Raw genomic sequence first — 22,615 nt, forward strand, 5'->3', positions numbered from 1 at the left:
GATCATGACCTGAGCCGAAGGCAGACGCTCAACGACTGAGCCACCCAGGCGCCCTACATATAGTTTTTTAAATGCACCAGGAGGGGCGCCTGGGTGGCTCAGTCATTGGGCGTCTGCCTTCAGCTCAGGTCATGATCCCGGGGTCCTGGGATCGAGCCCCGCATGGGGCTCCCTGCTCAGCGAGAAGCCTGCTTCTCCCTCTGCCACTCCCCCTGCTTGCGTTCCCTCTCTCACTGTCTCTCTATCTCAAATAAATAAATAAAATCTTTTTAAAAAAATAAATGCACCGATAATGCCACGTTTGCAACCCAAAGCTGTGCCCGTTTGTGCTATAGTTGTGAGTGTGAGCACCTGTCCCCACAGCCTCTTCTTACCGGATGCCTCTGGGGTTCCATCTTTGCCATCCAGTGGATGAAAGGTCAGCATCCAGAGAGGTCCTGTGGGTGACCCTTAGCTGCAAGGTCACACACACCTCCCTTCTTCTGCCTCCTTCACCGCCCAGCCTGCTGAACCCCAGCCCAGGCTTCTTCCCCAGCATCCCCAGCATCCATGCTGGTGCCCTGCTAGAGAACATTTGGCCAGACCCAGACTGTCCTCCTCGCCACCCTGGCGGCCCCTGCCCCTTGCAGGCCCCAGCATCTCCTGCCTTTGGCTCTCTCCAGTCCACGGGCTGCCAGAGCGCTCACTCTCACCCTAAATCTCCCCTTGCCATTCTCCTGCTGAAGATCTTTCTTGGCTCCTGGAAGAACCAAGTTCAAAGCCTGGTCATTCAGCCCACTCGGGTCCCCACCCCCAGCCCCACTATTGGCCTCTTTTCCGCATGCATCCTGGGTTTGGCAGGACACTTGGTCTTGTATCTCCCTGACTGCCCTCCGGCTGGAAGTGCCTCTTCTGCTTTATCACCCCCCTGCGTCGCCCAGACGCAGCTTCCTGCTTCCCTTGACCCCTCACCTCTGTCTCCCCAGCTGCAGAACTCAGATTCCGTCTTCTACTTTTGGCAGCCGTGTGTCTACCCCCAGACCTGCTTCTATTCCTGGCTGGCAGTGGGCACTCAAATATTTGTTGGGCAAATGCGTGGCTGAGTGGAGTCCTTGGAATGCCCAAGTGCAATACACCGGGCCAAAAAGGAACTCTGGAAGTCTTTTCCTTTCTACGTTAATTAGCTATGGAACGGCTGGGTCCAGAGCTGCAAGGTCCGGCCTCCCTCTCGACGGTACTCGACAGCCTCGCCTGCAGCCACCGGGGCAGATCAGACATGGAAAAGGGCATTTCCGTGGGTGAGGCACCAGGGCACCTCGGCTCTTAGCTAGCGTCCCCAGGCCTTGAGTGTTGTGCCCGGTAGAGGTTAGCTGTAGGGTAGGCTCGCCCTCTGACCCCACGCACCAGATGACTAAGGAGTTGTCCCTGAGGCATGGACCTGTCTGACATCTCTCATGCAGTAAAGAAAAGGAACAAAAGTCATAGTTATGTGTTGTGATTTTCAGTATTTCTAGTTTACAAGCCAACTGTTTATCACATTAAGACACTGATCTATAAATAAATTTGAAAGCAGTGATACGTCTGGGCCTTTGCAGTCTTCAAGTTGAGGCGATGATCTGTAAATATATTTGTCTGTGTCATTGATCCCTTTATTGTTAATGCCCCGGCTTTCATTTCGGTTATCAATCTCATTCCTGATTACCGAAGTCCTTAAGAAAACTTTGTCCCCTGGTGCAGGCCCTGAGGTCAGCTCTCTTGCGTTTGAGTAACATAAAGCCCTGTCTACTTCTGGCTGTATTTCAGATGCGCCGTTAGTTTTCATCAGTCCTTCCTGTCCTTTCTGTACGCTCTCCCGCTCTTGGTGGCTTCCTCCCGTCTAGAGATGCTTTCCCCCTTTGCAGCATGCATTACCTAAATGCCCTTGAATTAGGGCAGTTACATTCTCCACGTGGGGACTTCACCTTCTTGATCACAGTTACGTCTGTATCACTAGTTCTGTCTTTCCTTTGTGGTTTCTGTGCAAGACTTGATCGTCAGGTGGGCTTGTGTCTGCGCCGGGCAATCACGGGTGTGTGTGTTTCCCATCAGCGTTCCTGCGTGAGACTGTCCGTCCTGATGTTTACCGTGCTCTGGGCCAGTGTAGACTGAGGATGTCCATTTTTACATGTACTTATTTTTTTTTTTTTAAAGATTTTATTTATTTATTTGACAGAGAGAGAGAGACACAGTGAGAGAGGGAACACAAGCAGGGGGAGTGGGAGAGGGAGAAGCAGACTTCCTGCAGAGCAGGGAACCCGATGCGGGGCTCGATCCCAGGACCTGGAATCATGACCCGAGCCGAAGGCAGACGCTTAACGACTGAGCCACCCAGGCGCCCCAACATGTACTTATAAAACTCTCAGTTTTCCACACGGCTGGTTGGTCTTGCCTGCGCTGAGTCTTGCTTACACTAGAGGAAGCTAATAACTAAAGCGAGCTAATAATCATTTGAACTTTGAAGTAGATTTTTCAATTAGCATAAAATCCTACCTAGTATCATCGCTGGCTAAAGTCAACAATCCTTTAATACTGCTCAGATCCCAGACTAAATGTAAGCACGGTCTTCTCCGTCCAGAAACCCTGGCAATGTAACCAGGCATGCGTATTTTGTTTTCTTCTGAATCGAAACAGTTTTTCTTTTTATTATAAGAAGTTCAATGTAAAAATTTCAGAAAATATCAAGAAGTTTGAAGCATAAGGTTGTAGAAGACATTTTTGTCAGACCCCCTGTGTCCTCCACACAGCACAAGCCTGCCACACCTTGGAGCAGGTGCCTTCCTCTGCTCCGACCAGGGGCAGGGAGGGGAGCCGCGGGCAGAGAGCGGGTACTCCTGCAAGCATTCAAATCCTTGACTCAAGGCTTGCTTCTGGAAGAATCCAACTTAACACAGGCGTTTAAAGAAAAGCAAAGCCTAGTAATAGTACTGGAACAATTATTTAGAAGTAATCGGTGTAGAAAACTCTTCCTGTCTTTGTAAACCCAAAGTTTTTTGGTTTTCTCCTTCCCCAGCACAAAATTCTTTCTTAAGCACACACACATTTTTTTTTGAAAAGTCGGGGGGAATCACATTCCATTCTTTAGTTTCCCTGAAGTCCTTGCTGTGTGCAGGAGGGTTGTGAAGGGGACAGCTAGCGAGGGTCGCAGGAGCTGTGCTCGGGAGGCAGAGGATGGAGCCCCCGGAGACCAGTAGCTCGGCAGGTGGGTGACATGGCTGTATGTGCTTGCCCAACCATCCCCAGAGCTAGCAAAGCTGCACCCCAGCTTACTAGCCACGCCCCCCCTGCCCTTTCTCCCAGGTACATCTTTTCATGCAGCTAGCCACATACTGTTTTGAGGTTGACCTTGGGTCCGCTCACTTAGAAATCCCCGGCATCCTCTCTTGGTGCATTCCTCATGGTGGTGGAGCCTTTACGGTGGCCGGTGCATGGTTTTTATGGCTTTATCCAAGGAAGGGGACCCGGGTCACATTTTTTTTGATTTCTCGGGCCTGGCATAAAGGTCTTTAGAAAGCACCTGTTTGTTGGTTGCTCGAGGTGGAGATGTTTGAAATTTTTACAACCGCAGAGTTGGGGTCCCTGGTCTAGTGATTTGGATTTTGAGGTTCATATAGGAGATTGTGGCTCACTTTGGTTACTTTAATTATTCACACTGCAACATATTCACTTCTTTGGAGAATTTTAATAGGCTCTTCAAAAACTATTTGCCAGTCTTGTATGAACAATAATGAGCTTGGATAGAATTTCATGTGTCTGTGTTAACAAGGATGGTTAACATTTATTGCATGTTTTCCATGAGTCGGGCACTCTTCAGGCTTTTTAAAAACATCAGCTCATGGGTGTCCCCTACAATCCCAGAGGCAGCAGGACAAGGGTGCAAAGCGGGAGGAGGGGGCTGGCTGGGCCGCCTCGCTTTGCTGGACGGGGTGGGCAGGCTGTGTCCTCATCCACACGAGGAGGGTGTTGGTTGTGTCCACCCTCTGACTGAAATGAGCCGTTTGCAGCTGCTGGTCATGCCAGCTGAAAGGACCCCTTTAAACACACTTGCTGTTTTATTCACCCAGAGAGCTGCTGCTAGGAAGCATCCTTCTTGTGTCTGTAGCATTTAAACTGTATTTGGGGAGGGGGGAGAAAAAGAAATAGTAACTACCCAGAGGAAACCAATATCTATCACCTGACAAGCAATTTTACTGGAGGTTGGATCTCGGCGCAGGAGAAGTGGGAATAACGTTAGACAGAATAATTTTTGTATTAGCGCAGAGTAAATCTTTAGCAACAGTCAGATGGTGCCTACACAGTAGCTTTTAAATTAGCTGTGTTTTAAATAGCATGGTTTAAAAATACACAACTATAAATCAGGAGGCCATTGTAAATCAAGGTCTCACATTACCGAACTTTGTGTCTCCTTTGTGAAATGTATGATTAATCTTTCTGTTGCCAGGAAAGTGGTCCTTCCTATTGCAGGGATGGAGTGTGGATCTAGAAGTCCCCTCACCTTGGAGACGCTTGTGTACATGCTGTCCTTCAGAGTGCCATTCTTACAGGATTTCAGGTGTGAACATCTACCCCAGCACACATTTGCTTATTTTGCCTTCTGTCTGGCACTATCACTTTGCCATAATGAAGACATTTTTCTGATGACAAACTCCATCCTGCCTCTAGAGTTTTATCAAGTTGAACCCTAAGAGCTCAAGACTCAATATCTCCAGTGTCTACTGGGGGTGGAGAGGCCACCTGTCTGGGCCTGGTGTAGACCTGGAGTTACAACAGAATTTTATCCCGAAAAATGAGGCAGGTCTAATATTCCATTTCTCAATTCATTTTTCCAAGAAAATAAATAGAAAACAAATTCTTTTGTTTGAGTAAATTGTACCTTTAATACCAGCATCACGGGCATGCTTTAGCACTCGACTCGTGAGCATTCCCTTGTGCTTCAGGGAACAGCCAGCTGCAGATGCTGGAGAACTTTCTGCGGCTTTTATTGATCTGTTTCTGGCATATGAATCCCGAGACAGGAATTGTCTATGTGCAAGATTTTATGACCTCAGTATAGATCCAAAGCTTTTAATGCACCTTTTGCCTTTATCATAATGTCAGTGAGAAAATCAGAGTGGGCCGGAATGGCCTTCTGACATAAAAGTCCATGTTTAATTATGTTAAGATGGCTCTTTTTTACACAGCCCTCACTTGTAAAGATTTTAGAATAGTTCTTAGCTTATCTGGTCGTGTGGCCTCTGAAATTAAATAAACAGGAGATGCTCTTCTGCGATGCTAACACAGAGCTACTGTCGTGTCCCCCGCAGGCCTCGGGAAGCAACTAAATGTACTGGCCAGCTACGGTCAAGAGAAGCAGCAAAATAGCATCCTGCCGACATCAACACCGTCGTTCTTGTCAGACTGACTCCGGCATCTGATCTGATAATGGTAAGCAAGCTTGTTGAACAGATTAACTTCTTTGATTGCTTGGCGGATCCACTGGTGTTCATTTCCGGAAGTCTTGCTGAGTTCTTTGATGACAGAAGAGATGTCCTTAAAATATTCTTCAACAAAGCCTTAAATGAGATAAGAAATACAATACAGTAAGAAATACAATGCTGGGCTCCATCCTCGGTGACCGTTATCCAGGACTCTACTTAACGGGACGTTACTGGTCCCATTAATGGCATTACTGGTGCTTGTTGGGTACTTATTTTTTTTTTTAAAGATTTTATTTATTGGGCGCCTGGGTGGCTCAGTTGGTTAAGCGACTGCCTTCGGCTCAGGTCATGATCCTGGAGTCCCTGGATCGAGTCCCGCATCGGGCTCCCTGCTCGGCAGGGAGCCTGCTTCTGCCTCTGACCCTGCCCCCTCTCATGTGCTCTCTCTCTCGTTCTCTCTGTCTCAAATAAATAAATAAAAAAAAATCTTTAAAAAAAAAAGATTTTATTTATTTATTTATTTGACAGAGAGAGAGAGAGATAGAGAGAGGGAACACAAGCAGGGGGAGTGGGAGAGGGAGAAGCAGGCTCCCTGCCGCACGGGCAGCCCATTGTAGGGCTTGATCCCAGGACCCTGGGACCATGACCCGAGCTGAAGGCAGACGCCCAAGGACTGAGCCACCCAGGCGCCCCCTTGTTGGGTAGTTAAATAAACCTCCAGGTGCTTTTTGAAAAATACTTTGTCTCGTACCTCAACAGTCCTAGTCCACGGGAAGACCTGGCTGTCCTTCATGAGGATGGCAACATAAATCAGGGTTTCTTTTGTTTTGTTTTGTTTTAGATTTTATTTATTTGAGAAAGAGAGAGAGTGCACAGGGGGAGGGGCAGAGGGACAGGGAGAAGCAGACTTCCCGCTGAATGCAGAGCCTGATGCCGAGATCGATCCCAGGACCCTGGGATCATGACCTGAGCTGAAGGCAGAAACTTAACCCACTGAGCCACCCAGGTGCCCCTAAATCAGGGTTTTTAACATTTAGAGCACAACCTTGGCTTTGCTGTCTGAATACCAATACTTGGTTTGTTGCTATCTAAGACATATCAATCTCTTCTCAAAAAATAACATACAACTGATATATTAAAAATGAACATATTTAATGTAGACAATATGATGAGTTTGGGTGTATACCTATAATACATTCACCGCAATCAAGGTAAAAACCTTATCCATCACCTCCAAAATTTTCCTCATGCCCCCTCCCTTGCCCCTTTTCTGGTAAGAACACGTAACATGAGATCTATACTCTTTTTTTTTTTTTTAAAGATTTTATTTATTTATTTGAGAGAGAGAGAGGGAAAGCATGTGCAGTGGGGAGGGCAGAGGGAGAGAGAGGGAGAAGCAGACTCCCCGCTGAGCAGGGAGCCCAATGCAGAACTGGATCCCAGGACCCTGAGATCATGACCTGAGCCAAAGGCAGACACTTCACGGACTGAGCCACCCAGGCGCCCCAAGATTGACACTCTGAACTAATTTTAACATATAAAGTACAGAATTGCTAACTCTAGGCACTATGTTGTTTGGAGATCTCTAGAAATTACTTAACTTGCATAACTAAAACTTTATACTTATTGAACAACTCCACATTTCTCCCTTCCCCCTGCCCCTGGCAACTATCATTCTACTCTCTACTTCTCTGAGTTTGACTCTTTTGGATTCCTCATATAAGTGGGATCACGCAGTATTTGTCCTTCTGTGTCTGGCTTATTTCGCTGACCATAATGTCCTCAAGGCCCATCCATGTTGTAGCAGGTGTCAGGACATAATATATATTCTGTTGTAAGATTGAATAAGGTCCCACTGTATGTCTATATCCCATGTTCTTTATTTGTTCACTTATTGATCAACATTTAGGTTGTTTCCACATCTTGTCTATTGTGCAAACTGCTGCAGTGAACATGGGGGTGCTGATATCTCTATGAGATCCTAATTAACCTTATCAGTTTTATTTATTTATTTTTCTCTATTTTTTTTTTTTTAAAGATTTTATTTATTTATTTGACAGAGAGAGAGACAGCGAGAGGGGGAACACAAGCAGGGGGAGTGGGAGAGGGAGAAGCAGGCTTCCCGCCGAGCAGGGAGCCCGATGCAGGGCTCGATCCCAGGACCCTGAGATCATGACCCGAGCCGAAGGCAGTCGCTTAACCAACCGAGCCACCCAGGCGCCCCATATTTTTCTCTATTTTTTTAATTTAAATTTTGTTAGTGGACATACATTGCAATATTGGTTTCTGGAGTAGAATTCAGTGATTCATCACTTACATACAACACCCAGCGCTCATCACAACAAGTGCCCTCCTAACGCCCATCCCCCATTTGGCCCATCCCCCACCCGCCTCCCTCCAGCAACGCTCAGTGTGTTCTCTATCATTAAGAGTCTCTTATGGTTTATTTCTCTATCCTTTTTTTCTTTTCCCCCTTCCCATATGTTCATCTGTTTTCTTTCTTACATTCCACACATGAGTGAGATCATATGGTGTTTGTCTTTCTCTGACTGACTTATTTCACTTAGCACAGTACTCTCTAGCTCCATCCATGTTGCTGCAAATGGCAAGATTTCATTCTTTTTGATGGATGAGTGATATTCCAGCATATGTATATACCACATCTTATTTCTCCATTCATCAGGTGATGGACATTTGGGCTCTCTCCATAATTTGGCTATTGTTGATAATGTTGCTATAAATATTGGGGTGAATGTACCCCTTCAAATCTGTATTTTTGTATCCTTTGGGTAAATACCTAGTAGTGCAAATATAAATAAAAATAATTCTATTTTTAACTTCTTGAGGAAACTCCATACTGTTTTCTGCAGTGGCTGCACCAGCTTGCGTTCCCACCAACAGTGCACGAGGTTCCCCTTTCTTCACATCCTCACCAACACCTGTTGTTTCTAGTGTTGTTAATTTTAGCCATTCTGACAGTTGTGAGGTGGTATCTCGTCGTGGTTTTGTAACCTTATCAATTTTAACTTTGAGTTGTCTATAATATAAATACTGTCAGAAGTAACTGATTCGAGATGGATTCTAGACCTAAAGGTAAAACACACAACACAATGAAACTCCGGTTAGATGCAGAGGAGAGAACAGAGAAGACCCTGGGTGTGGTGTGCCTTCATAGACACAGCACCAGAAGCACAGAACATGGAAGAAAGAGCTGATATGCTGGACTCATTAAAACTAAACTCCTGCTCTGCGATCGACCATGTCAGAGAGTGAGAAGACAAGCGCAGACTGGGAGAAAATATTTGCAAGAGACACATCTGATAAAGGACTGCCACCCAAATATACAAAGAACCCTTAAAACCCAACAATAAGAAAATAAACAACACAATTAAGAAATGGGCAAAAGTTCTGAACAGACACCTAATCAAAGAAGATGCACAGATGGCAAATAAGCTCATGAGAAGATGCTCCACATCACATGTCACGAAGGAAACCTAATTGAAACAACAATGAAATACCACTGCACATACTCACGCTACACAAATATGCACATATATAAACACATGTATGTTGATGTATTTACAAACACACTGTGTATAATTTTCTTAAGTTTATTTATTTATTTAAGTAATCTCTACACCCAATGTGGGGCTTGGACTGACAACCCAGAGATCAAGAGTCACATGCTCTTCTGACTAGCCAGCCACATGCCCCACACTGTGTGTTTTTTTAATTGAATTGGGACCATAAGTACATATGGTGTCTTGGTTTCCTTTTTCCTGTTTTCTTGCTCTTGCTCATTCATAGGAGGATGTCCGGCCGTTCTCTGTGGACCTTCAAGCCTGGAAGGAGGCACCAGCGTGTTGAGAGAGGGCTTTGAATCTCTGTTGAGGCTCATCCCTGTTGTGCTTTGCTTCAGGGTGGGTGGGTTGGGAGACCCGGCTTGGTAATTGCCTTGGAGCCATTCCATTTCTTTAGAGAAGAGCCCTCATCAGGGGAGGCTGGTCCCTGCACCGTGCATGCATGGGTGGGGGAGTGACATCAACCTACTCCCATCCCGAATGCCATGCTGCTGAGCTCTGAACCTCTCCTGGGTCCTCTGCCTAGACTGTACCCCACGCTTCCTGCTTCTAGTTCCTTGGGGTTTTGATTTAAAAATTTTTTTTTTCAGGATTTCTTTCTGGCACTAAATCCTGGCCTTTGGCTTCTCTTGGGGATTTACTGCTGCCCATAACCTGACATCACATCAAGAAAATAAAAAAAGATATATAATGGAATGAGGCCCTTTAATGCCCTGGTCAAATTTCCCTCAAACTTTACTTCTCTTTTCTTTTTTTTTCTCAGAAGAGTACAATTTACTCATGGATTCATTGAGTACTCACTATCATGGGTTGAATTGTGTTGAAGTCTTAAACCCGGGACCTGAGAATACAACCTTATTTGGAAATAGGATCTTCCCACATATCATCAAGTTAAGGTCATGCTCATTTAGGATGGGCCCTTGACTGGTGTCCTTACAAGTACAAACACAGAGGCAGACACACAGGGGGATGGCCATGTGGAGTCGGAGGCCATGACTGGAGTGGCACATTTACAAGAGAAGGAATGCCAAGGGGTGTCTGCATCCACCAGGAGCTAGCAGACAGATGCGGGACAGTATCTTTTCTAGAGTCTTCCAAGGGAGTGCGGCCCTGCTGAAATTTTCATTTGTCTTCTGGTCACCAGAACCGTGAGAGAATGTGTTCCTATTGTTTCAAGCCCCCAGTGTGTGGTCCTTTGTAACGGCAGCCCCAGGACATTTGCACTTCCTGTGCACCGGTAGTGGTGGGAATTCAACAGCAGGCAAACCTGACTTCCCTTCTGTGTCACCTTGCAGATGCCCCTCCACCCTCTGCCCTCTGCTCTGTGGCCTGGAAGGCTGATTCAGTGGAGCCCCCACCTCTGGTTTCTGGTGAGGGTGGGAAATGAGGAGCAGCTGTGGAGTAGGGGGGAGCGCATATAGGACCCAGGGTCCCTCGCTGTGGGGCAGTTGGCACTGGCTGAGCTTCCCTGAACTGAAGGTCAGGTGGCTCCCCCCCTTCGGCTATCCTTCCCTCACACACACCCCCTCCAGGCTGAGTCCCTGCCCTGGGGTGCTGTCTCACCCCAGCCTTCCCTGCCTCCATCCAAATCTTGGGAAAGGGCCCTTTTATAAACTGTCCTCAAAGAAGCCAAGTCAGGGTTCCCCTCTGTTTCCTGCTTGGGTCCTGACTCGTCCTCCTGCCCTTGTGGACCTTATGGAATTCACCTTTTAGGGGATTGCATGTCAATGATATGCACTGTGGCCAAAAACAAAGCATTGAAGGGGCAGCTCTGGCTGGTGAAGGTTTCGATCTTTAAAATGTGATGAGAGGAGGCCTCAGCGAGGTGAAGTTGGGTCTTGATCCTTCTCTTCCATGTTTCCCTAAAGGAAGTGTTGCCTGGGGAAGAGCAGGAAGTGCGGTCCAGGCGAAGGCCAGGAGGCTGGCGGGGCTGCTGCAGAAGGAGCAGAAGGCGAGGCCAGGCAGGTACGGTGGATCTACCTCCTTTCTGAAGCTGCAAGATGTTGCATTATCAGGTTGCATCGTGGATGTTTTTAACTGGTGCTCTATCACGCACCAGGCAGGGGCTCTCTCGGCCCCCTGCTGGCTCGCTGGTGGGCTTCTTCCATCTGCAGCTAACGTTAGGCTTAACCCTGAGGTCAGTCTCTCCAAGCCCTGTGATATAAACCCGTCACGAGGAGTCCTCGGTTGGTTCACTGCAAGGCCTTTTTGAGCCATAGGTTAATATATTAGTGAAGACTGGGGCTGTTGCCCCGCGTTAAATAATGACTGAGAATGATCGGAAGAACAACATCTCCGTTCTCCTGTGCAGGGCGAGATGGATGGCTCTGCCAAGGGAACTCAAAAATATGACAACCTTTTATTCCTCTGATGTCTGGACGAGTGTGTTTTCATTTCTACGCTATTACAAAAAAAAACTCCTCACGACGATTCTGAGCTAAAAACATATTAAATCATCACGTTAATTATATCGAAACAGCACACTGAGATTCTGTCGCTAATCCAGTTTAAACACGGCATCTTCAGCTCATCCAGTATTTTATTTCCATGCAGGTCATATTAGTCAGTTGGGCAAAAGCAGCCGTATTTATTTATCTTATTAGTTTATTTTGGTCAAGTAGCAAATTATGACGGAATTATAATAATTCCTCTATTTTTATCTCTATCTCACAATTACATAGAAACTTGACATTTGAAATGTGGTCTCAACGCAGTATAAATATTAACACTTCCACAGTTGTCCCTTCTACTTTTCCAGAGGAAAAGCTCACAGTGTTCTGGATTCTATTTTTTCTCTGAATTCAGACTTTTCTCTAAATTCTGAATTTAGTGTTTTATTTGTGGCATCCCATCTCCGTGCAAATGGGTACAAAGCGAGTCCTGTGTGCGGGCAGAGGGTGGGTGGGGGTGGCAGGGGCAGGCCCCTACGTATAGCTGACAGACTTGGGTTGAATGGTCGGGGAGGCCGCAGGGGCCCAGGCTCCCAGAGCCCCAGGGCGTGTTTCACTGTGTCCAGGATTTCCCAAGGGGAGGCGAATGCATCCCCAGCGGAGGGCCTTCCTTTAACGGCCTGTGCTTACTCCCCTTCTGGCTTTCCCACGACTGGGGGCCAGCCCCTGCCGAACGCTCTGGGCACAGTCCAGAGCACGCCTCTCCAGGGAAGGTCTCCCAGGTCAGATTCATTAACTCAGTGAATTTTTCATTGTTCAGCCTCTTGCCCTGAGCTTTACAGGTTCAGAAACTCCATTTCAGCAGAGGATCTAGAGCGAATTCAGTGTGAGGGACACACTGGTGCCTATTGTATTGTTATCACGGCTGTGGAGCCGGGGGCTGGAGGGCAAGGCCGGTCCCCCCCTCAGGGGCTGGAAGGGGACCCTGACTGCAGTAGAGCCTTCCGATGAGAACGCCGGAGGGCACGTTCCTGTGGTCCAGCTTCTCTCTTCCACAGCACGAGGCCAGGGTGCTGGGGGCAGCCACGCTCCTAGACTCTGCAGAGCCGGGATCCCTAAGGGAGAGGCAGGGCTGGAAGCAGGACCTGAGACAAAGGCAGGGGAGGGGCCACCACCCAGGGTGGTCAGGGGCTCACACTACGGGGCTCAACCACACTGTCAAGTTGGGGGTACACGGAACCCCGACCACACAGCAGTCCGAGCAGGTGAGGGGCAACCGCCATCTGCAGGGACCAGAAACAGAGGGGTGGAGACCACTCCAGCCTCCAGCCTCACCAGGATGCCCGCCCCGCCCCCCCGAGGCTGCCTCTCGGAGAAAGAGCCCTGAAATGGCCAATCCGTGGTCTGAGGGGGCGAGCGGGGCGACCGCACGGAGGAGGGAGGACCCTCGTCACAAGACCACAGGCTCCCGAGGGCAGGGCCGTCCTCCTGCCGCCGTCCACCCCGTGAGTGGGCTCTGGGCTTCAGGGCTGCCTCCCTGGCGTCTCTTAGCACCCCCTGTCTACCTTCCCAGTCTCGCATTTGTGGCGGCTTCTCTGCGGCTTGGCTGCCCGCTCAGCAGAACCCGCTCTCCTTCCATCTGATTGCAGATGGTTGTGGAAACACAGGGCGAGTGATAAAGGCAGTGCTCCTGCTTCAGGCGAAAGAGAAGATCACGAGCCGGGGCCCCTGGGTGGCTCAGTCGTTAAGCGTCTGCCTTCGGCTCAGGTCATGATCCCAGGGTCCTGGAATCGAGCCCCGCATCGGGTTCCCTGCTCAGCGGAGAGCCTGCTTCTCCATCTCCCACTCCCCCTGCTTGTGTTCCCTGTCTCACTGTGTCTCTCTCTGTCAAATAAATAAATAAAATCTTAAAAAAAAAAAAAAAGAGAAGGTCACGAGCCACCTTGCGTGCAGAATAAGACCGTTTGGATGTGTGCCCTACAGAGCGATGGCTCATCAGGTCACGGGCTTTAAAATCACGACTGCAAACAGAGGTATCATTATGCAAGTCACCATCTTTGTAATCACTTAGCATAAATTTATGCATTTGCAGGTTTGACTATTGCTAAATCAAGGGGAAAATAAGCAAGAGGGGTTTTCCTGTCCACACATTTAAGTGCTTATACGTTTTAAATACTGTTCAGTCAAGCAGTGGGTCTCAGTGATATCGTGCTAAGGACACACATTTCAGTGTGCTTTCCCCACATTTGGTATGAGCTTGCCGTGTCACAGTTCAGTCGGTCAGTCTCTTTGGATCAGTGTTCAGGGAGTGTAGACTCTGCGGGCCCCCATTCTCCCTCTTCACACGAAGCAACCAAACCTAATTCCATTTCGGCTCCTTTCCTTTCGTCACTCTCACATATCATGGTCCCAAATATCAAATGGTGTTATAATTTTTGTTTTGATCATCAAAGGTGATGTAGAGAACTCACGAGGAAAAGGCAGGCCTGTGGTATCTGCCGGTTTCCGATCTGCCCGAACTTCCTTGCTGATGTCCCCAGGCCCCTGTCTGCCTCATCGCCCTGACCTTCCGATGACTTCCTGTGGCCGTTCTGGAAGGGTCTGCAGGTGACCGAGTGTTTCGGTTTTTCTGCTTCCCAGAATGTCTCCATTTTCCCTTCACTCCTCAAAGATAGCTTGACGGAGGGTATAGAATTTGTGGCTGATGGCTCTTTTCTTCCAGGACCTGAAAAACGTCACGCGGCTTCCTTTGGGCCTCTGTTGTCTCAGACGAGGAATCTGCTGCCCTTTGAATTGGTGTTCCTTTATCGGTACTTTGCGACTTCTCTGGCTGCCTTCAAGATTTTTTCTTGGTCTGTGTTTCCAGAAGTTTAATTTCGATGCATCGTCAATGAATTTTGGGGGGTTTATCCTGTCTAAGGTGACCTAACTTCTTGAAACTGGAGGTTTATGTATTTTATCAAATTTCCCAAGTTTTCAGCTAGCGTTTCCTTAAATCCACTTTCAGCTCTACCCTTCTTCCCTTTCCTTTTGGGACTCTGAGGAAATGAATGTTGGATCGCTAATTATTGTCCCACAGTCCCTGAAACTCTGTGCTTTTTTTTCTGTCATTTTCTCTCTCTTGTTGAGGTGGTGTAAATTCCACTGGTCTGTCCTCAAGTTCACTGATTTCTCATGTGTCATTTCTACTGCACTGTGGAGCCTGTCCAGTGAGTTTTCTATTTTGGTTGCCGTATTTTTTCAGTTCTGTAATTTTCATTCTTTATTTATGATTATTACTTTTTAGGTAAAAAGCACCCCACAGCATTTATTGTCATCTGGTAATAACATAAAGGTAATCAAAACAGTATGAACATGGGGCACCTGGGTGGCTCAGTCAGTTAAGCATCTGCCTTCTGCTCAGGTTGTGATGCTGGGGTTCTGGGATTGAGCCCCTCGTCGGGCTCCCTGCTCAGTGGGGAGTCTGCTTCTCCCTCTCCCTCTGCTTCTCCCCCAGCTTGTGCTCTCTCTCTCTCAAATAAATAAATAAAATAAAATAAAAAAACCAGTATGAACAAATTTTTTTCAGACTATTTTCCCAAGAAACAACCTCAAAAAACAAAGTACATGGCCTTCTCAAGAATTTTGCACTTCATTGATCATTTCTAGTTGGAGACACTTTGGAGCAGAGTAACATCAACCCCTTTTAGCATGATCTGAGCCCGTTGTTTTCCTGACTTTTAGAATAAATCTCTTCTGTGTCATCTGAGGTTCATGTACTCGTCAATGACATAGCCCTCTATCCGCCTGCTCACATGCTCGTTAACGCCACACCTGGATGCAGGGGCTATTCCGCAGGGATCTGAAGAGGAGGTCGATGGGCAGCACCGTCATCTTCTGCATTTTCTGGCCCAGGCCGTGGTATGCCACAGTGGCCGAAGCGGACAGAGACGGCGCTAAGCTGCACTCTACCTCAGAAAGGAGCTTCTGGAATAAAGAATTGGACTCAGAAATCATGGTTTTCATTTTTAAAAATAATTTTTATTTATTTACTGAGGTTTCTATTTTCATTTGTTTTCAGAGAATTTGTAATTACTCCCTGGGGCATTTTTACTGATGTCTACTTCAAACTCCTTGTCCATTAATTCCAAAATCTGATCTGATTTTGTTGTTGGCGCCAGTTGTCTTTTCCCATTTGTTGTGACCTTTCTAGTTCTGGGTGTCACAGGTGATCTTCACGTGTCTCCAGACATTTCGGCTCTCGGACTGGGAACTCTGGGTGAGGCACAAAGCTTTTATTTCAGGGGGCAGGTGGTCACTCGGTGTAGATTCAGCACAGAGCTCCTGGCCTACTTTTGTGAGCTGGGGTTCTGAGAAGCTGGGGTTCGAATGTCCAGAAACTTTGAGGTGCTAGTTTGCTCTGCTTTTATCTGGTGCTGGTGGGGCTCCCACCGGTCCTGCTAGTGCCACCTGAAAGGGCAGAGGGACCTTCCTCAGGCCAAGCTACCTGGTGCTTTAGGAGGTCTAGAATGCTTCTGGGTCCTCCCTGCTTGAGCCCCAGGCCACCCCATTTCCCTTAGTGCAGGAGGGCATGTGTCCCCCAGTCACTTCTTGTCAGTGGGTCAGCCCTGCTGGTGCTGCTCGGTCACCTGGTCTTGGTGGGCAGAACTCCTGTTGGGTGTGGGGAAGGGGTGAGCCCTCCTGAGCCTCCTTCTGTTTAGGGCGGTGGGTCAAGGGACGCCTGGCCAGGGCCGGGGTTTGGAAGATGTCCTGCTGCTGTGGTTCCTCTGGCCCACTCTCCCCTTTCCACGTTTCAGAGTCCCCCTTTGTGTCTCTAGCAACCTAATCTGCTCTGCCACAAGATCCTATTTTAATTCTCTATCTAGCACTTATCAGTCATTACCTAATATTTTAATCAATTAATTAAAATGATTAATTACATTTGTCTCTTTCCTAATGTGTAAGCACAGGACAGCTGAGACCTGTAAGTAGTGTCCTGTATTTATTTATAAACTTTATTTGTGCACGTACTTGTACTTCCTAGAATAACGCTGAGCACAGAGCACGTGATGCTGGTGAACTGAATGAGTGAAACCGAAGAGAACAAGAAGGGTGTGATTATAGGAGTCTTCCTCGCCCAAGCAAGGTATCCCCCACCCTGTGTAGCACATGAAGACCGTCATCAATATCCTGGGGTGGGGCAGGCAAGTGTTGACTTTGCCCTCAGTGTAAGCTTGAGTCTCCTTTTGCTTGCAATCATTAACAGATGAAGAAGGTCCACCGTGACTCTGTAAATGAAGAAGAGGTAGGGGTGTGGGTGTGTCTGTGAGATTCAGGTCCGCCCCTGCTTGGAAGTGCTGAATGAGGGTGGGCTTGGGCAGGCTGGGCTGGTAGCCATGTTTACGTTGATGGCGGCTGTCATCTTGTTGGACCCCTAGTGGTTCAGGGAAGCAGAAACAAGCTCTTTGCCACGTCCCCATGGCACTCCAGTGAATGGATTCCTGTCCCTACCCCTTGGTTGATGACCTGGCTGAGCAGTAGCATATTGTGAGAGCTGCTAATCTAATGATTCTCTTGATATGCTTTTGGGAAGAGGAAAACCAAGTTGAATAAACCATTGCTAGCTAACGGGGGCTCTGTAGTGTGTGTCCTTGAGCAATCCTGAATTCCTGTTTTAGTGTGTACGCCTAGCACAAGCCTATTTATTTTTGCCAATGAGACAGAAATAGAAGATTGGGATTTTTACAATGTTAGACATTATGCTTTACAAGCCAACCGGTCTAGTTATTCACAGGGATGAAGGATATTCGCCGCCTTCCCCCACCACACGCCAGTCTACTATGTAATATTATAACATGCCTAAGAGGGATTAACCGCATTTGAATTTAATTAAAAGAGAACATTCATGATTTCAGAATAAAGCTTATCCCTGCTAATTTTGAAAATTAATCTGATTTATTCCCACTTGGATTTCTAATGCTTCTGAAACAAATCTTTCAGAAAAAGAATAGTGTATGGTTCCTTTTCAGTGACCTAACTACAGGAAATGATTGAGTGGCTTTCACAAATAATTCTTCATTTAATGCTACATGTTTATTTGCATGCTTTTTCTTATAAATATTATTCAAAAAACAGGTTAAATCCCACTCCCAGTTGTAGGCCAGGAGCTAAGCAAGACAGACGTCACTGTAAGAAGAACTGAGTGTGCAGCCTGAGAGGAACTGAGCCTCCTCATTTACATTGATAAAGGCCACTGACTCAGGAGCTTGGGCATTAGAACTGGTTATGAAGATAAATTGTAGCACCCCAGTTCCCTGGGATCTTCAACACACACACACACACACACGCACACACACACTTATCCAGAGGCAGCAGGCTGGGTAAGTTTTGAGATCCCAGACTTTAACTTTTTTTTTTTTTTCAATGTGATCAGTATAACTTTTCTTTCTTTCTTTTTAAATTAACATATAATATATTATTTGTTTCAGGGGTACAGGTCTGTGATTCATCAGTCTTACACAATTCACAGCGCTCATCATAGCACATACCCTCCCCAGTGTCCATCACCCAGTCACCCCATCCCTCCCACCCCCTTCCACTCCAGCAACCCTCAGTTTGTTTCTTGAGATTGAGAGTCTCTTACGGTTTGTCTACCTCTCTGGTTTCATCTTGTTTCATTTTACCCTCCCTTCCCCTATGATTCTCTGCCAGACTTTAACTTTTAAAACAACCAAATGAACAAATCAATCAATCCTCATATTCTTTTTAAAGATTTATTTATTTATTTGAGAGAGGGAGAGAGAGAGCAGGGGAAGGGGCAGAGGGAGAGAGAGAGAGAGAACCTCAAGCAGACTCCCCACTGAGCATGGAGCCCGACACGGGGCTCCATCCCACCACCCTGAGATCATGACCTGAGCCGAAATCAGGAGTCGGACACTTAACCGACTGAGACACCCAGGTGCCCCATCAAACCCCATATTGTAATGATACAGTGACAGGACAGAAAGTGAAGAGAGTAGCAACTGCCCAGTGAACGTAGACCGTGTGGACGGTATGTATCATTTAGCCCAAACACTTACTCTATCCTCATTCCACATGAAATTACTATTTTCTGCATTGCAACCATGCCTCTGTGGTCTCTGGACAATGTAATACAATATACTGTGGGCAGCATAATGCAACACAACACTGCACGGCACAGGAAGTCACATGAAGTCACACGACATCAAACAGGACAGTGTCTCCAGCCAGACCTCTGCTTCCTGTGCTCCCCAAGCTCCCCCCGGACAGACCGAGCCCAGGTGGGAGTACAGCCGGACATTGGACATCGAGGCTTCCACCGACGCTGCTTTATGTTGGAAAAATCACAACAACAAAACAACGTTAGGCTGCATAATAGAGCTGTACAATTTTGATGATGTGAGTAATAAACATTAGAGGCAGGCAAACAAGTGAGTACAAAAATGTTTTTCCAGATCAGCAGTTTTCAGTGCCCACAATAAACATTTATCAAGACAGTCAACGAAAATGAAAACACCTACGTCTCCTTGGAATACCAAAGCATATTCCGGGAGCATCTGAATCCATAAATTGTGGGATGAATGTTTTCAACAGGCTGGCCTAATATAATTCACAGAGATATTATTTCTTGCCCTAAGAGCACTCTCTTGCACTGTGCATTATAGGAATGTCAGGTTGGATTTATATGAAGGAGGATTTCTGTTGGAGGCATTATTGATGGCAAATGGAAGATTCACCAGACATTGGAAATCGGAAGTATTTCTGAAAAACCCCTTTTTCACTTGAAAGGGCTATAAATCTAAAAATAATTTTGAATTCACAAGCAATCCTTTTATGCAATAAGTTGATAGCAAATATATTACTGAAGAGACACATAATTACCTTAAAATCTACCATGGTTAGAAATGTATTGAAGCTCTTAAATTATAATTTAATTTTATAATAGTAAAACATTTAACAAATATTTTTACTGGTTTTTTTTTTTTGAGTTTCCCTTCTATCCTTGCATATATAAAGACAAAGTAGAATTATTTATAAACTACTCTCCCACGCTGTCCCAGGAAGCTCCAAAATTTTCTAACTATATAGAATGTTGATTTTGATGAACAAGAGAGAGGGAAATTTTATCATGCCTTTGAGTCTATGGAACCAGCATCCTGCACTCCCTGGCATGGCCTCCCTTCAGTAAGGAGGTCTGTGGACTGAAGGAAGACAGGAGCTACAGTCTCTAGACCCAGGCTTTCTAGTTGCATCTCTGAATTTTAATTTGGGGGGCACCTGGGTGGCTCAGTCGGTTGTGTCTGCTTTTGGCTCAGGTCATGATCCCAGGGTCCTGGGATCGAGTCCCGCATAGGGCTCCCTGCTCAGCGGGAAGCCTGCTTCTCCCTCTCCCACTCCCCCTGCTTGTGTTCCCTCTCTCGCTTTCTCTGTCAAATAAATAAAATCTTAAAAAAAAAGAAATTTAATTTGGCCAGCTCAAAGGAGCACTTTGTATCTGTCTCTATCTCTGTCAATGTCTATCTATGACTATGTATTTACCTCTGCATGCATAACCATCGGATCGATAGTCCTAGTGTATCAATGACTGTCACTACATTTATGATCTCTAGATCCCTAGCCATAGCATAGCTACGTCTGTCTCCACTGCAGCCGTGTCTATATCCACATGTCTATGCTCCCCCAGTCCCATCCCCCGTTCTCCCCCTTTCTCCTGGATTGGCCGTGGGGCACGTCACAGAGGGCTCTGGGCTTGGGACAGAGGTCAGGAATTCAGAGCTGCCTCTGCTGCTCATTCTCCGTGCCAGCCTGGATGCGCTAATCACCTTATTATTTCAGATTCCTCATCTGTTGAAAAGGGGTGATAACCCTAGTTTATCTTGGTGGGTTACTGTGAATTTAAATAATGAGTAAAATACCACATACCAGCAGAATGTTCTTAGCGATGGGCTGTTCAGGCCCTGCTGGGGAGGCCATCCCACTTCAAGACCTATTCCCCAAAGAAGCGTGCGGTTGGTTTGGCGGGGCTCCCAGGAGAAGAGCCCGCGGGCGGCAAGGAGGACAGAGGAGCGGGCCGCCTGGCCTGTGCTGGGACAAGACCCCGCAGAGGACCATATGCTGAGCACTGACCCCTCCCAGCCTCAGCTTCCTTCTGTGTAACATCGTCTCTCGGTTCCATTATAAGACGGCGCCCTAAGATCTGGGCTAAGTCCACAAGGAAGGAAAAATGAAGTGTAAAGATAAGCAGGATAAATAGTGTCATCTTTGGTCCAAAAGGTGTCAGTACCCTGACTTGTGATGGGCTCCTGAGCTCAAAGCCTGGGAGTCCTGGGGACAGGAGGCCGAGACTCGGCTCTGGAGCCGCAAGTCCCCAGCCGCCTGAGCGCCTCGCGTAGCACGACTGCCCCCTAGCTCCGCCCGGGCTCCCAGAGCCGCCGCCGGCCTCCTCCAGGGCCCCTCTGCCGAGAGGATGGGGGGCAGGCAGGTGGGGCCCGGCTGGTGGAGCCAGGGGGAGGTGGGGGACCCGAGGCTGCAGCCCAGGTACTAGCCTTTGTCGGACACGGATCCCAACCTCCCGTTAATGTTTCCAACACTGCAAGCCCAGGCATGCAGCACTCCATCACACAAACAGCAAGCTATGCCTCTCTACCAGCAGCAGCTTCCGAGCCAGGGTTTGTGTGTGTGGCTCTTGTGTTGAATTTCTAAGTGTCCAGCTTGGAGGGCGTTTTGCCTCAACTGAAGATTTCTTGATGAGGTGAGCAAGCAAGGCATTTCGAGGCGTCTGTGACGGTCTGTGACCCCCGAGTCATCGTCTGCGGCAAGCCTCTCCTGCGCAGCCCAGGGAGAACCGGAGCAACACCAGAGAGAGAAATTACAGGGGCCTGGCCCTGCCCTTAGAGAGCTGACGCTAACGGAGACAAGATGTGCACACAGATACATAAACAACGACAGCAAGGACTTCGGCCGTGCCATACATCACATGAAAACACAGAGCAGCGCAGGGTCTCGGGCCCATGTTTTGTTTGTGTGCTTGTCTTGATGTTTTATGGTCAAAGAAACCTTCCCAGAAGGCAAACGCTCGAATGAGCAGGACCTGCGCCGATGGAGTAATGCTTCTGTGTCCTCTCAGACCGCAGTTTCTCACAAAACCTAACGTGTCCCCAGCGACAGCCGAGTGGTTCCTCTGTTCCGTTCCCCAGTGTGGATCCTCGTGTCCCGCTGAGCTGCCGGTAAGTTCCCGAAGGGGCACATTGTGAGAGCACGTCAGGGCATCCCGACAGCATTCTGTATCTTGCTGTTAAAGTTTATGTCGTGGAGATTACAGCACTGACTTCTGGATAGAGTGATTTTTTATGACACTCACTTGAAAATTGGGTTAGAAAGATGATAAAAGAGGAACATAAGCCGCAGGATGTTTAGGCATGCCACAGCTCAGGAGGGCAAAAGGTAACCAAGATATTTTTGTCAGTGTTACAAGCTATATGTTATAAGCCTTTCTAGCTCCCTAAGTAACACCGGGCGAGATGCCTGCCTCATGCCCTTGAGGTTACAGCCGACAGCTGGGGGCTGGTTCTTGTTCAGGGACTACTCGTCATGACAGTGAACCTGGACTGCGCCCCTCCTGCCACCACCCCTCCCTCCCGGGCCCAGGTCTCAAGCATGTGGCCTGGGCGCTCAGGGGCTGAATTAGTGTTTTCTGTTCTGTTTTTTTTTGGTAAAGATTTTATTTATTTATTTGACAGAGAGAGACACAGTGAGAGAGGGAACACAAGCAGGAGGAGTGGGAGAGGGAGAAGCAGGCTTCCCGCTGAGCAGGGAGCCTTATACTAGGCTCGATCCCAGGACCCTGGGATCATGACCTGAGCCAAAGGCACACGCTTAATGACTGAGCCACCCAGGCGCCCCTAAATTAGTGTTTTCTAAAGCCGCTGGAATAGGCAAGAGAGAGTCCCGGCTGAGCCCTCCCTTATGGCATTGCTGACTTCATTTACCCTCAGTGGGCCTGTCCCTGGGGCGGCAGCTCTGAGGGAGGCCTGGGTGAGGTCTGCCTGAATTCCCCAAGGTCCCTGAGGGCAGTCTCCCTCCCCAGGCCCAGTGGCCAGTGAAGACTCCAAATGTGACCCAGTCCCTTCCCAGCCAGCTTTGGCTCTGTCCCCCAGGTGCCCCGGGAGCCCTCTGCCATGATGGACCTGGGCCCCGTGCAGCCTTTGCCTAA

General features: G+C 47.7%; 1 protein-coding gene and 1 pseudogene across 4 annotated transcripts in view; both read right to left on the reverse strand.

Annotated features, from left to right (window-relative positions):
• The window catches only part of DNAJB6 (DnaJ heat shock protein family (Hsp40) member B6), a 398,231-nt gene that overhangs the window by 325,251 nt on the left and 50,365 nt on the right, over nt 1-22,615 (reverse strand). For 3 of the 4 annotated variants that reach the window (XR_014139062.1, XM_081799763.1, XM_081799765.1), the window contains exon 1: nt 20,457-20,466. The exons of the other annotated variant lie outside the window; for it this stretch is intronic. The gene's annotated coding sequence lies outside the window, so the exon portion shown is untranslated. Of the gene's footprint in view, nt 1-20,456; nt 20,467-22,615 lie in introns of those variants that run through there. 4 annotated transcript variants of the gene reach the window in all.
• On the reverse strand, nt 15,048-16,804 carry LOC115937468 (small nuclear ribonucleoprotein E pseudogene; annotated as a pseudogene).

Source organism: Leptonychotes weddellii, chromosome 12 (genome assembly GCF_054177405.1).
Source record: "Leptonychotes weddellii isolate Sample4059 chromosome 12, ASM5417740v2, whole genome shotgun sequence".
Lineage (NCBI taxonomy): Eukaryota > Metazoa > Chordata > Mammalia > Carnivora > Phocidae > Leptonychotes > Leptonychotes weddellii.